Source organism: Agelaius tricolor, unplaced genomic scaffold, assembly GCF_023055355.1.
Source record: "Agelaius tricolor isolate 1412-34295 unplaced genomic scaffold, bAgeTri1.0.p SCAF_5, whole genome shotgun sequence".
NCBI classification, from domain to species: domain Eukaryota; kingdom Metazoa; phylum Chordata; class Aves; order Passeriformes; family Icteridae; genus Agelaius; species Agelaius tricolor.
The window spans coordinates 40,624,967-40,638,480 of NW_027269265.1; the positions used below are offsets into that span (position 1 = coordinate 40,624,967).

The 13,514-nt window shown below is 42.8% G+C and overlaps 1 protein-coding gene across 4 annotated transcripts in view; it reads right to left on the bottom strand.

Annotated features, from left to right (window-relative positions):
• Positions 1-13,514, bottom strand: part of TSPAN18 (tetraspanin 18) — a 123,086-nt gene that overhangs the window by 52,755 nt on the left and 56,817 nt on the right. For all 4 annotated transcript variants that reach the window (XM_071427567.1, XM_071427565.1, XM_071427566.1 and 1 more), the window contains exon 2: positions 7,268-7,398. The gene's annotated coding sequence lies outside the window, so the exon portion shown is untranslated. The remainder of the gene's footprint in view (positions 1-7,267; positions 7,399-13,514) is intronic.

The following is a 13,514-nucleotide window of genomic DNA, read 5'->3' on the forward strand; positions in this document are numbered from 1 at the left end:
TAGTCTGTACTTACAGTCTTTACTTTGAACACTGGCTTTTGGCAGAAGGGCCCAGAATAGCAGAATGCCAACTCCTGGTTCCAATCAGTTCAGAGAGACTTTGGCCTTCAGTGCTGCTACCAGATAGCATACAGAACTGGGAGATGGAAAGGGAAATGGAAAAGCAAAGGCAGTCCTGGCAAATAATTACACTTTCCAGTAACGTGATCCATACATGAATCCAACTCACAGGCCAATAATTGTGATAAACTTATAGCTCCATTCTGAGAGCTGAGTGCTTTAGTATGGGGGGAAAAAAGAACAAACTCTTTCCTTCTTGTTAACTGAATCCTTGTGGGAGAAATAAGTTAAGGTTGAGGATATTATTTTTAGCTTTCTTGGAATGTACTCTTGGATATACTTTGCAGCCAGAAATGTTATAAATGGTCCAGGTCAGTTTGAGGAGTCAGTGACAAATTCTGCCTTGCCAAACATGTTCTCTGTACTGCACTGGGTGTCCATCTTTCTCTCTCTAGCACCAGAAAGAGCTACCCAGACAGCAGCAATAATGCCCAAGCATGAAAACCCTGCTGCAGAGCATGGGGAAACCAGTGGGTTGGATAGCCACAAACTCTAATATCCTGTCATTAACAGTCACCGGGGAAAAGTGCCAGAAACAGTTCAAGGTGGCAATTATACAAGGCCAGCTCACAGGAAAAGCTTCCTCCTACCCTCCTGGGCTCAGGGGCTGGCTCCTGCCACGCTGCAGGGCGGGACTAAGCCTGTTAATGCTCCCAGATACTTTGAAATGTCAAGACAGTGCTACAAGTCCATCTGAAAATTAGCACCTCGTTAGTGATTGGGCATTTGAAAATAAACCTTTCACAGATGATTAAAAAAGGAATTTTATGTTGCTTAAATACACTTTGAAATATATATTTGTACATGCTGCTGGAGGTGTTGTTCCACTCATACGTGTGCTCTATTCCATGTTTTTGGGACAGGAACGGCTGCAGACATGTTCAGCTCAAGATTTCCATGTGCTGGGCACTGGAAACTAAAATACAGGCAGAGCACTGCCTTTATAACCCCCTCCATCTCATCCAGCCACAAAATGCCCGCATGTCCTCTCCACCTCAGCTCTGCTGACCCTTGCTTCTGAGGAGAACAGCCCTGAATGTCCAGCACAAGCATGTCCAAGGCTGCTCCTATTTTTTTATCTGCCAACAGCTGTCAACAAATGTAATGTCTGCCAAGGATGCAACTCCCATCCATTAGAAGGTAACCGGAGCATGAATCATCTTACAAAGGACAAACCAGACATTAGATTATCATTATCTTTACTGTGCACAAGCCTGGCCAGCAGCTGACCTGTGTGTAGGCTCCTCTCTCAAAACAGCTCTCAAGATTTTGACTAAATAGATGCATCAATGCAAGCAAGAAAGAAACCTCAGCTTTAAAACAGGTCAGGGCACTTGATAGTAATAATAACCTTTTTCATGCTCTGCAAGTTTAAAAATCAACTAGTTTTCAATTTATTGTCTTTTTAACGTAAGCTGAATAGAATTTTTTGATATGCAGTTTTACAAGGGAGGAAAGGGAATTTCTGGATTAGTTTTTTAATTTTTTTCTTCCCGTTCCTGTTTTGTCACAGAAAGGAAGAACAACAGGGAAAAATAGGAAGATAAACCTTCTAGAAGTAAAACATTTTCATCACCAGATTTCTGTGAAGAGGAATGCAAAGTTCCACAAAGCTGGTTTCTACACAAAATAAAATACATTTCCTACAAGAAAAATCTTATCAGCTATTTTACCATCTTTATACAGATGAGGAAGGAAGGCAGAGAGGAATCAAGCTACTTCCCACTGTCAGTATGCAGTCTAGGCACAGAGCTAATAATTGAATGCAAAATTCCCCAAAACCACTTCACTACTTAGAGTGTAATACTATCCTTATTACTGATTTTAGTAGTTATCACCTTTCACTGATACCAGCTCTTACTCATAAGCCCAAGAATAAAAGCTTCAAATACATGCACATATACCCCTCTTAAGTATCTGTTTCCTGAGAAGTCTCTACAGTGAGAGAATAGTTCTAGCAGCTTTTAAACTAAGTCCCCAGCTTTACTCAATAATTTTCAAAATGCATAAATCAAAAGCGACTGTACTTTTGTAGGTCTCAAAATAAGCAATGCAAAGCCTTCACTGCCATTCTCAGGGACACCCTATCTCAGCCACTCCACCCAGACACGGCACAACAATGAAAGGCAGCTCCGCTTTCCTGTCCTGTCACATTGGGTACACCTCATTTTCCCTTGACAAAGCACTTTACCCATGATAGAGCTAGTCAAACAAGCTTTAAATTACTCTGTAGCATTCAGTGTTAAGTGACAGGAGCTGTTAGAGATATATTTCTAATGAAAATTTCTTTCCTCTTCCATCATGGTCGTTTCCAGGTTACACAAGCTCCCAACTTCATAGGGAAACAGCATAGCCCAACGCAGTCCCCACATGCCCCACAGTGATCATCAGAAGGATTAGCTCCAATTCCCTGGGACAATACCTCCCAAAAGGTCAGCCCACTGCTGGCAGAATCAGTTCTAGCAACATTTGAGTCCTCTAGAGCCATTAGAGACAGAAGCGGCAAACCCGTGCCACATTGTCAGCAGCCACTTACAGCCTGAGGAGCACCTCCTGCAGCAGAAGAGCTGAAACCTCCCTCTATCCCAGCTGAGATCACAAGCTCTGCTCCTCAGAGAAGATACTTGGGATGCATGGCTGACCTGGCACTCACCCTCAACGCTCCTCTCTCCCCGCTTAGCGCGCACAGCAAACGTTGGCCACGGCAGCTCCTGGGACAGTTACAGTGCGAGCAGGCTGCCACCAAAACACCTGGCCTGGGAGCTTGCAGGGAGCTTGGAACAATGGCTGGGCCAGGAGCATCCCATTTATCTGTGCAGAGCTAACTCAGATGTCCCATGCCAGCCATGTACATGTCAGAACCCATTTGCCGCTTCACTGGTAATTTGAGAACCGAGCACACAGGGCATCGCATTGTTCCACACCGCTCGCTGTGATAGCTCCTCTTGATACCACCCTGGACAGCATTTAGGAGGCACCAAATTGCCTTTCATAAAGAGAAAGCTATGTGAGCTCATTCCCCTGCTATACCAAGCTCAGAGTAAAGTAAAGCCCAGAAGGCTTCCCCAGCTTTATCTCTAGTATAAATACAATTTAGGATAGAGGAAGATTCTCTTGGAGACTAATTTTGTAGGTATTGGAGAGTAGCACAGCTTCTCCAAACAATTTAATTCACAGTCAAAAGAAAAATTAAAGAAAATTAGAACTTTCTCAGTATGGTATCCAATTCTTTTGGTCAATGCAGCTTCCATTTACAGGCTTATATAAAAATTCTGAACCTCTAAAAAGTCCTTACTCCATTCTCACAAAATCTTTAAAAGCTGTCAAACTGTTCAACATTTTAATAAAGAAAAAAAGTGTATATTGTCACTGCACACACTGATAATCCTCATAATAATATTGAACTATTAATATTCTGCCCAAAAATGTGTTTATAGGAACTACTTTCCCTTTTTCCACTTCTGTAATCACACCTCAGCAGAACACATATTGAGTATTGTGACATAATTGTGGTAAATGAACCTCAAAATTTGTTGCTTCTTCTTTCTAAGAAGGAGTTGGGTTTTTTCTACTTAAATTTTTAACAAGTTTGCAACATTATCAGTTGTTCAGCAGATTTTTATGGGGACAATCAGCAGAGCATCACAAGGAACGAGAAGTGATAGCAACAATAGAAAGCACAACTAAAAACTGCATCCCAATTCAAGAGGCTACAGGAGGATGCAAAAGGAAGAGTGCCCATGTCTTAGGCTCACATGCACAAGCATGCACTCATTCCTCTCCAAGAGTTATCTTTTTCCCAGCTCCCAAACCTCTGCTTTTCCCACTCCAGGCTCTGCCTCTGCTTTCTGGAGTCAGGGGATTCGGCCTTATTTGTGCTCATGTTGCTCCAGCTGTTCCTTTGTAGAAGTTGCTAAGTGGATGTGTTTGAAGTTCAGACTTTTTCAAAAAAGCAGGCAGCTTCTGTTCATCAACAAGTGACAGCTGCACCAGGAAAAAATCCCAAAATTCAGGAGTCCTATCCCTGAGCTGGTGCATGTTTAGACTGACCCGTGCTACCCACAGAACTTCACCCCTGAAATACTGCTGCTCACAGCCTGGCTTCCTGTGGCTCAAGCATTTCATCTGCCTGCTGGGATATCAGGCTGTGCTCATCCCCAGCAGTGGGACTGGCCTTCCAACAGAGAGCAAGCTGCTGGCCCACACTGGCACACGCCACTCACTCAGCACTTCAGCTGCAAACATGTATGAGTATGAAGGGAGATTGTGAATGAAAAGGGGTGCAGAGGGGTGCTCCCTGCCTCTGTCCCATGGCCTGAGCATCCTCTTAAGCAAGAAAAAGAAGGCAAGAAAACAAACATCATTATTACTGAGTTAAAAATGCAGGAAAATGCAACATCCTCTCCTCCTGTCATAGTAGCTGGACCTCATAATTTGCCGTTTTGCTGCTTTGCCTCATCACCTGAACTGAGGTAATAGAGACAAAGTAAGTCTTTTGCACAGCCCAAGATGCTATACCATGTATACCATGAGCTACCATGTGTACTTTCCTTTTGCCTAGAGCTTGCATCAAAACAGAACAACTTTCAGTAAGAGTGGAAGAAAAAGTAACTGTAAGAAATCGATTTTTAGAAAGAATGTAACATTATGCCATTTTCCTTATGTGGCCACTGGTATCCCATGTGGAGGCACAAACAATAGCCAGCTTGGCAGGGGGTGGAGTAAGAAGAAAACTTAGGGGGAAAAAATTTATATATATATATATATATATATATATTCCCTGCTGGCCCTCACCCTCCATTTCCTCTTGAATTTCTTTGTGACTGCACTGAAAGGGGTCAATAGCTCCCAGCTTGAGAAATGCAGTTTTGAAAGGACTATCACCAGCATCTGTATTTAAAGCATGCCTTTTACTTCACGGCCCCCCAGCTAATGCAAAGCTTTTAAAAGGTGAGCACAAGATAAACTTTCAGGGTAAAGAAAAAGCGAAGTGGAGAGAAGGAACAGTGCCTATCTGCCTTGGGCTTACTGACACTTTCACTGGAGTAAAGCTTGCCTGGCAAAGCAGGGACAGGGAACATAAGCTGCAGATGATCCAGAGTGCTACGGATCATTACCCCCGGCTTTAGTCTCCACCTCCCCATGCTTTAAAGCACATTACGAAACCACGTGAAGCAGCCAAGCCCCAAACTGGAAAAGAGTTTCAAGTAATTAAAAACAATGGGAAAATTAGAGCAGGACTCATTGAGCATATCAAAGCTTTAAAATCTTCAGTGTTTAAGAATTTTGTACCTGACAAACACAGGCAATTTAGTCAGATTTTAATAAATGTAATTAACTTATCCTGATAATGAAAGATTGCAACAGTGGCTAAGTGGCTAAGATTACATTTAGGCTTTCTGTTTGAAGAAATACTCCAGAAAAGCTATGGCATGTTAGAGCCAGGATTTATTGAGAGGGAGGAGGAACACGACTGTAACTTTCTCCTTTAAGTGCCAGAGGACAGAGCCCATGTGGAAGGCTGGCACATGCCTCCAGTTTTTCAGGACCCCCAGGCTCCATTTCACATTGAAGCCTCATTCAAACATCCAATGGCAATTATATTGCAGTTGCTTTTTCTATTAGGACGTTGTTTTTAATTAAAAAATTAGAGTCCTGCTCTATTTTTTTTTTGTTTTTAAATCACTTTGTAAGTGGATGAATCCACACAAGGAATTTGTACAGCTCAGCTGTTGCTGTAGTCTCCAGGTGTAACTCAGTCATCTGCATTCCAGCATTCATCTGTCTTAGAAACTCTGTTCTCCCTAATAAAACTTTTCCAAATATGAGGAAAAAAACCCAGGTGAAATGTCACAGAAAGATGCTCTACTTTGTATTAACTAAATACAACCAGCTATGGTTTTCCATCTCAAATTCATTTAACTGTATCTGATTATTTAACTGGAGCCTTTCAGTAAACATTAGAAGAAGCCCACACCATTCATCTAAGACAAGCCTGAAATTCACAGATGGAAAGGTGCAGTAGTACCTCCAGCAGCACCACACACAGCAAAAAGGAATTTCATCCTACCAAATTGTCTGGGAGAAAAGCCAAAGAGACCAGAGAATGCTCCAGAAGCACAGAAGTAAATTGCCTCTTCGAGTCTCTAGCACTGGCAGCATATGACTTTGCATTTCACTTTAGCTCCCAATCATGTTATCTTTCTCACAGGCATTCAAATACATTAGTCTGTCCCTTATCAGATCCTGAGTTACGATTGTAGAAAAGCTCCTAAGTCTGAGAAATGTAGTTCAGAGACGTTTATGGGGCTGTAATGAGTACTGACAGATAAGCCACACTCATGCAAACACACTTGCAACCGATGTCTGGTTTAACACAATACAGCCCTAAGCCTTCAAAATACAGCCTAGGAAACAGAATCCCCCCATCACCTACTACTAATTGCATCTGCAGCGGTCAGGGGTTGAAAGAGAAGTAAGCAGATTAATTCTATTAGTCTGTGCAATAGTATCCCAAGGGGACAAGGGAAAATCCCATCATTTAAATCAGGGCTGGTAGACGCTGCTGGGAACGATGCTACATACTAGTAGGGGATTAAGAGTTTGGACTAAAGGGCCTAATTTTTTCTAGACCTGGTTTCCATGAGTCATAGCAATTAGAACTGCAAGACTTTTGTGTTTGTTTTTTTCCACTTACGGATGACCTGATACATCTTTCCGAGTTGAAAACAACATTATTAAATTAATTTCTTTCTAAACCCCTTCTCCACAACATACATTCCTTTATTCCTTTTTCTTAAAAAGTTTTCTGTTTAAATTAAGGTATTTTCAATACAAAATTATTTTAGAATACAAAATCTAAGTATTACTTTATTAATACCTCATATGTCAAATTTTTCTTTTTTCAGCACATTCCTCCCACGCTTTTAACCTATATTTATCTCAACCATATGGGCCGTCTTGATCCTCTGAAAGTACATTTTTGCTGAGAAACGTTCCCCATGCTGTAAATACTTTGTAAGCTTTCATCCCTGCAGACGTGGCAGGCAGTGGTGACAAAGCCCTTCTTGAGCCAAATGAATGGAAAAAGTAATTTGCTCAATCCAGTGCAAGTGAGCCTGAGCACTGGAAGCACTGTCTGCCTTACCTGTGTGCTGCTTTGAGGGGACAGACTTTCAGGGAAATACTTGTTCTCCTCAAGAAGTCAGGCTGTACTGAATATGCATCTGTCAGGATCCTTGCTTCAGGTCTCTAACACTGTGATCGAGGCTGGTCAACCTGTCAGAAACAGCAAGGAAAATACATAAGACACATACTGGACCTGAGTAGAAGACTGCCACCTTGTTTTACTTCCTCCTGCTTGGGAAAGACTAACTCTTTCTTGTACACCTGAAGGAAATGAGGGGAAGCATCTCCCAGTGACCATGAAGACCCTGTCAAGGTCAGGACTAAAAGCAAAATCTTCTTCCTTACTTTCCAGTTCATAAGGCTGACCAGAAAAGGGCTTTGACTGGAAGGCAATAGGAGGATGGGACTATTTCTAGCAGAATAAGGAGGAAGCAACACAGTTGCTCTGCATCTTCCCCTCTTACTCCTCTGCACAGCAGAGGAGTGTCATGCCCAGGAAGAGGTGCTGCGAGTCCCCAAAAGGCAAGTTCCAGAACAGAGGATGGAGTGGTGTGTGATAAAACACTGGTAGTTAGGTGTTTAACACACACACCCCCTTTCTGTATTGTAGGCAACAAAGGTGCACACATCTGTTAATCTACTGGATAGATGCTAAAGTACCACTTATTCTGAATGGAGGGAGCCAGAAATGATTGAGGATCAAAAAAAAAGGTGATGGAGTTAAGAGGCAGGTAAGGGTGGGAGGAAGACACCAACAGATGCTCAAGGGGTGAAAGCAATAAGGCAAGCAAAAGAAGGTAAATCAGAGCCTGCAGAATGGCATGAAAGGTCAGTGGGAGAGGAGAAGGGATCATGCCAGATTGCATCTGTTTTCTACTTGCAGAAATCAGCCAGACACGGGGCACAGAGGTGGGGCCATCACTTTAAATGAGCAATCCTTCCATAGCAGCTCCTCTCTGGAGAACAGCAGCGAGTCTGGATCTCATTCTCCCTGACAGCTCCAGTTCAGATATGAAGATGGCGCCATGTAAATCCATTTCATGATATTAATTCTCTCCTCTCTAGTCTACTTGTTGATTTGCTTTCTTTTGAAGCCCAAATCCTCTGCCCTGCCTAGCCTCTCCAGATCTCGGGGCCAACACCAACTGCCCATGTGAAACATCAGGTACCATCTCTGACCCCTCTGCATCACACAACACTTAGCACCTCCTTCAGGATCGATATGAAAAGCAGGGAGAGAGGGTCTTGTCACAGCAACTCCTCCCTGAGACAGGGCTGCAGCAGGACATGTCAAGCTCCCTGTCTCTGTCATGCTGTCTGAAGATGACAGCCATACTGAGCTGAACTGCCACTTGTCAATCCAGGGATTACAAAGCCACCTACAAGCCAGCTGGAAAGTGCTAATGTCACACCAGACCACATGAAAGGAAATTCCTCCCCCACACAGGGTATCAGCCCTCTGTCAGCAGCTCCCTGCTCCCCAGCACAAAAGTGTTATTTCACACTTGCCCAGGATGAGAGGGAGGCTTTAGTGGGAACACAGGGGCATTGGTGAGGAGTGCTCTGCACCCTGGACATTCAGCTTACATGCAATAGAGGGGCAGCATGGTCTAGTGAGCAGAGCAAGGGCCCACCAAATGGTACTTGGGTAGATGTTCTCCATGCCTGTGTCTCAGTGGACTCTTTCAGCACTTTCAGGGTGGTTCATCCTCCCATGGGTGTTCGTTTACAAGACTCTTCTCTGCTCTGTACAACCTGGCATTTCAAATATACACATACCAGCCACATCCTGGTTTCTTTGAAGGGGAAGGGCAAATATTTGAGAGGTGCAAGTGCTTGTATGCAGAAAATGCACATCCATACACTTCTGCACAGGACAAAGTGCCTGCTGCCTAACAAAATCATATCCTGTTACACACAGTCCTAGTCCTTTCAGACATAAGGTATTGAATATTAATTCCTGACCTTTGAAGATAGTGAGGGGAAAAGTTTATTCAAGTTTGTAAAGTGGTCTGAAACCGCAACATGGAAAGTGGCCCAGGCAGACATACCAAGAGTCATCAAAATTTTGATTCAATGGCATCTTTAGTAGCAATTTTCCCTTTCCATTATGGAAGAACAGGCCTATCTATATAAGCAAGCCCCATTCATCCCCTATTACTATTCCAGATGATGCACCACTGTGATCAGAAGCAGAGGGTTATAATATATTTAGGGTCACTAGTAACGTATTTTGTCTTTTGTCACTAATAATGTATGTGTGCTTGCTCAGATGAGAGATTTCAATCATCTCTATTCAAGGGACATTAAGAAACACAAGATATATCAGGTCATATAAATCCTCCTTTCCAGTGGAGGATCATGCCTCTCCTATCCCCTCTGCTTTGTTTAATCCACTTGAAAGTGTCTTGGGAAGCAGAAATATTCTCCTTTCTCTCAGCAGACTCCAAAAAAGTCTGATAGAGAGCTGTCTTAAACACTTGTTTCATGCATAAAGAGTCTGTCTGGTTTGTTGTTTTTTTTTTTTTAAATGTGATTCCTTAGTATCTCACCAGAGTAAAAGCAGTAGCATGAGAGAAATGTGAATTAAGGAAATAAAAAGCAGACTTGTTCTCCAAGGTTGATGTGGAGGGACAGAGATGGACAGCAGCACTAGAGCATCCAACACTCCTCTAGCCTGCAGGTGAATTTTAAATAGAGGAGTAGGCCCAGTGGTCTATGGATCATCTGGGCTCAATACATTTTTAATATGAAAACAAAAATAAACAAAAGCTCAATGTGGAATTTCTCCCGGTTGTTGCCCCGGTCTCACATTCTCCCTCATCAGCACTGGCTGCTATCAGAGACAAGACCCTGGATTAGACATGACCTGACCTGGACTAGCAGCTCACGGGTGCTGCTCCCACAGCACTGCACAGAGCCCCACACCCCTGAGGCTTTAGACTCTGTGGCTCCTGAGTTTGATTTAAGGGGCACAACTGACTCTACTGGAATTTAGTTTCCAAAAAAAAATTTCTTTTAAATCCAACCCTCGTCACAGCTTTCGCCCCACCTCAATGTTTCTACGCTTGGGGCCCCAGTGGTGGTATATTTTGCAAATGACATTTTTTTCTTCCTTGTATGCTTGTACAGCCACGCACATGGTTGTATAAAGCCACTTAATCAAGCATAAGCAACAAGAGTTTGTACTACACACTGACACAGACATCAGGAGGAACACAAAGCATTCCCATTTAACATTTTATGCATCAGAAATAACACCAAAACAAATGTAAAGCAAGCCAATTCCTCATTACTTAACACAACACAAATCTTTGTGCATTAAATACAAGTGAAAGGGAGCTGTGGAGTTGGCATTAGCTTGACAGATGTTGAGATGAGCTGCACCAGAACTGAGTATCTCAGCCTGAAGCAGTGCATGTTAAAAAGGCGTCTGCTTATTGTTTGATATGTGTATTTATTTACATAGACAGCTTGCTGACATGCTGAAGGGTTGGGTATGGCGGTGTAGGCTGGCATTTTAAACTCTCAGCAGGCATTCAGCAAGTGGTCTGTTATCCTTTGGTCATGTCACTAGCTTCCATTTTATTGCTGAGTGGTAGCAAAAGAGGGGAGCAGGGAAGGAACCAGGATCCACTGTGCAGACTTAACTCCCCTCCAGGAGCTTGCCCTTAGCATACAAGGCAGCATTTCCAAGCTCAGCCTCCACAAGCATGTTGCCCCCTAGGGCTCACCCTCCAGTTTCTGGAGCCTCTGTGCCTTTGACACAGACATGGGAAGGGTCTCTGAAAAGCAAGTCAAGTGCAGCTCCTTGTTGCATAAAGAGATTTTTCTTAACGAGAAAGAAAATTAATTAAGTGGATAAAATCCCACAGGTTGGAACAACAGCTGAGGAATTATCTTTCTATCAGGTTGGTAATGAGGACTAAAAAACCTCACACAAACATTAACAGCTTCATATGCTCTCATTGGCATTTCAGATCAGATGTGAGATTTGGCATTCCCAGGAGCACCAGATGCAACTCCAGTTACAGACCAGACTATGGGCAAAATGCATTTTGCCCTGCTGAAAACAGTCTTGTGACAATGTCTGAAAATTAAAGGTACATATCTACTTACACAATAATTTTTTTCCCACAGAAATGATGCCCAGGGAGACTGTAGGTCACAACACCCAATGCCTCAGGTTAATCTGACTCACCTCTGAAACCTGAGTTTAGGTATGTCAAGTGTGTGAGAGAGTTCTTCAACATGCTGTGGGGAACAGCCAGCAGACGGCTGGGTGCACATCAAATGACATGATCAGACACTGGCCAAATCCACCACATCTACCCACAGCACTGCACTGAGCCCCTCACCCAGGAGTTTCCCCACCAACACTGCTGCCTGCTCAACTGTGAACACTCACAATTACTACTTAATGCTAACAAAATAATACAGATTTTTCCCCATACCCTGAAATGGAAAAACTACCCAATCTGGGATCAATTACAAGAATGGCAACCATATTCATGGTAACCACTGCAATTGGGGATCCTACCACCAAGAAGCCATGTGGCCTACTGTGCACCATGCTGAACTGTGGCAAACTATTCAAAGCTACATTTCAGAAATACTTCAACTTCCCTGGCAACTAAGGCGAAGGAATTTGTCCCCTCCCCCCAAAAGAGAAAGGGGAAAAAAAAGTGAACTACTGGCCATCTTTCCCAAACATGCCTTTGCACATCTTCCTGCCCCTTTGTTACTGTTCATATCACAAGAGGTGATAGTCCCTTGGTCCCACAGAACCAAGCTTCTTACTGTGTACAGCATAAAAGAGCTCCCTGCCCAAAAAGCTAGCTGACTAAACAAATAAAAAGCAGGGAAAAAAATTCTGTTTCCCCTGTTACAGATGGGAAGCAGAAATCCAGAGAGACATTGGAAGTAAAGATCTGGCAAGAAGCCAGTGAATGAACTGGAAAGAAAACAACTTCAGTCTTGAAGCTTATTCCTTCAGTGCAGAGATCACTGTTTCTTCCTTTCCTGTTCTCCTGTTTTTCACTCAAATTTGTTCCTTTTACAGCTTGTAAAGTTCATCCTTAAAAACAAAGTTGATGGCTACTGATGCTTCTGATTTTCACGACGAGGAGATTTAGGGATTCTGATGTAAATAAGCACAAGGAATTCTTAGCTGGCACCCAAAGAGGTCAAATCCATCCCCCCCCCCCCCCAATCCCCTTAAATGAACAAGTGCTGGCAGGTGCAGTTTTGTGAAGTTTTGTAATATACCTAATCATGGGGCTTTCAACTTAGCAACTCAGAACCACTCTAGTGCAGGTACTTCCAAGGTAGATGTTTCATATATTACCCATGTGTTACCAGTCAATACACATGATAACCCCACCAGATGAAAAAAATATTTTGAAATTGCATGGAAATGAAAGACATCTCTTTCAAGGGTTTCACTAATTAGCCAGACTTACCAAAGGCTAAGGATAATGGAGTATTTCCCCACTATGTCTGCCTCTCATTAATTCAAATGCCCTCTGTGCCCTAAACCTATTGGAAGAAGAAACCAACTGCACTTCTGAGCAATAGGATTAAATTACCTGCCCCAAGGAAGCAGGTTGCCTAACAGAAGCATTTGCAATATTAATAGCTACTTCAAATAATTTTAAATCATCATTTAACAACCATCAGTACTTCCTCAGTTTTTCTTGAGTTTGAAATATCTGTAGTGCATAAACAATTGTCAATCTAACTGTTTTTCAAGTCTTTTTTCTTGTTTGACTCAGAAATGATGCTTTCTGTCAGCCTGAATTGTTAATTTAGGTTTGCTATTGCAGCTCTCTCCTCTTTCCTTCAATAAAGGGCTGGCTGAACCCTGGGATACTGCAGCACAGCACTTGGGTTTTCACACTCAAGCTGTCACTCTATTAGCTCTACAATCTGGCAGTTTTCTCTCCTACCTTTTAAAGGCTCTCATCTACCTCTTGTAGTTTTTTCCTCAGGTTCACCTGGGAAGGAACACTGAAAATTTTGGGCAGGATGTTCCCAGAATTACAGGAGCATCTAAGGGGAGAAAAAACCCCAGATATTCAAGGCAGCACACACTGTATGTGCAGCAAGGGTGTATGTCTATTACAGCAATTCAAACATCTGCTGGTAATGAGGTTAGTTTGGAAAGGCTTTGATTCCTGCCTAGGGAATTTAGTGTAGTTTGCTTGCTCCATGAGAATGCCATGGGCTTCCTCACGCAGTGTTAGATTCAAATATACTTTCATGTA